At 51.2% G+C, this 2,291-nt stretch overlaps 1 pseudogene; it reads right to left on the reverse strand.

Annotated features, from left to right (window-relative positions):
- Positions 1-766: 766 nt before the first annotated feature.
- On the reverse strand, positions 767-942 carry LOC121440368 (annotated as a pseudogene).
- Positions 943-2,291: the final 1,349 nt, after the last annotated feature.

Below are 2,291 nucleotides of genomic sequence, written 5' to 3' on the forward strand. Positions count from 1 at the left end.
ATCAGGCCTGGTGGAACGTGCCTGTTCAGCCATCTTACTAGCCCATTGACTTTACTACCACATACATCCCTCCATCCCTCCATCCCTCTTCCCTCTCTCCATCCCTCCTCCCTCCCTCTTCTCTCCCTCTTCCCTCCCTCCATCCCTCCTCTCCCTCCCTAGTATTCCCTTCCTCCTCTTGTGTTTCACCCTCACCCCTGCCGTGTGTGTGACTGTGTAGGGCAAAGGCTGACACTGCGTATCATCTGTAACCCCTCTTTTCCCAGACAGGATGTGATATTTATTACTGAACATGATTTAGTAGGGTAGAGGGTAGCACCACAGTAGAAGCCCCGAGGAGTGCGGGGCCCGCCAATGCCCGTGGGACCAGGATTGGTGATGCAGCTGACCCCTCGGCCATCAGGAACGAGTCACTTCTCAGCGACTGTGTCCTTCAGATCAATCTACATTCAGTTTAGTGAAGCCTCACCTCTTTGAGAGAGACAGACAAAGTAGAACTCAGTGAGGACGACCAGGGCAAGAAAGTGGGAGGAAGGGGCTTAATAACACCACTTGCCTCTGGCAGCACGGAGAGCTTGAACTTGGCTTTACGTAGGGCCTCCATCCGATGTTCCTTATTCTGAGGCATGATTCAGGTGGACGTGATGGCCTGGACAGTGAGACCCCTGGCCGTGGTGACCTGAGGCTTCCCTAGGGCACAGCGAATACCTGTCTGGGGCCTAGATTGGAGGCGACATTGAGGTCAGAGCTCGAAGAGCCTTCAGAAGATTGTCTCCAAGGTCCCTTGGGGGAGCCCATACAGGCAACAGGGTGAGGTCACTCCGAACGAGTGTGCTGTTGGCAAGCATTGCACACCAGGCCCCAGTGAGAAGCTGCTGGCAACCGTTGCACAGCGCGCCCCGCTGAGAAAGGGGACCTCCCGTGCAGCTTAGTTGGCTGCAGATTTACCTTATCTTTTAAGACACAGTCTCTCAGTGAACATGAAACTCACTGATTTTGTCAGGCGGAGTGGCCAGAGAGCTTTGCGGATGGATCCAGCAATCTGTCCTCCACGCCAGACATGCCGGCTCCAGGGTTTAAGAGTATTGCTGTGCCTGGATTTTCCGTGGGCGCTGGTGATCTGAACTCAGGTTCTCAGGTTTGCATGGGAAAACCTAACCCACTGAGCCATGATCCTTGCCCATCATTAATTTTATGGTCAGTAACGTTAGTGTTAGAAATGAATGACATCTGTGGTGCCATTTCATCCCACGTACACATGTGCATGGATGGTGTGCAGCCTCGCCATACTGCTACCTTCTCCCTGCTCTCAGATGCTACATCTCACAAATTTTTCTCTCTTCTCAAGTGCTGGTGTTACAGACACTCACCGTTAGCCTGAGATGTGGTATGTGTGTGTAACTGTGCGTGTGTGTATGTGTCCATGTATGTATGTGCAAATGTGTTCGTTCAGGTTCCCGTGGAGGGTGTCTGACCCCCCAGTGGGGGAGTTATCAGTCAGTCTTGGGACACCTGACAGGGTTCCTGGGATTTGAACTCCGGTCTTCTGGAAGAGCAACAAGTGCTCTTAAACACCGAGCTGTCTCTACAGCACCCTGTGCCGAGGTTTTCAATGGTTCTGGGGATCTGAACTCAGGTCTTCATGCTAATTCAGCAAGCATTTTACCTGCTGAGCCATCTCCCCAGTTCCATGTACATATTCGTTTCGTAGGCTTTGAACTCAGAAATTTTATCCGTTCCTTGTCCACACTGATGATGCATACAGAACACATTCTGTGACAGTTCTCATTATTTCAATGTGTGGCATCTACACTTTGCAAATGTGGGTCTGTCTCCTGTGTCACATCTCAGCTCCAATCACAGTGTCCCAGTCTGTGGGGAGCAGGAAGATCCTTGTGCCCACAGATCTCCTGGGAAACCAGGAACGTTAAGCATGCAGTAATGTCTTCTCAACGGAAAAGATGTGAGACCTGTTCTTCCATCCAGAAGGCTGGGGATTGGAGGTGATTAATAGCCTGGTGATCTTCACTATCTGTTGGACCAGGCCATATCAGGCTCCTACAACCAGGACCAGAGATACCAAATAGCCCAGATGTGTTCAGATCTCCAGAACCTTTGAAAACCTCAGCACAAGGTGATGTAGAGACGGCTCGGTGTTTAAGAGCACTTGTTGCTCTTCCAGAAGACCCGAGTTCAAATCCCAGGAACCCTGTCAGGTGACTGATAACTCCCCCTCTGTGGGGTCTGACACCCTCCTTGGGAACCTGAACGAACATATTTGCACATACATA

This window comes from Microtus oregoni, unplaced genomic scaffold (genome assembly GCF_018167655.1).
Source record: "Microtus oregoni isolate MIOR12 unplaced genomic scaffold, Mior012 000067F_005, whole genome shotgun sequence".
NCBI lineage: Eukaryota > Metazoa > Chordata > Mammalia > Rodentia > Cricetidae > Microtus > Microtus oregoni.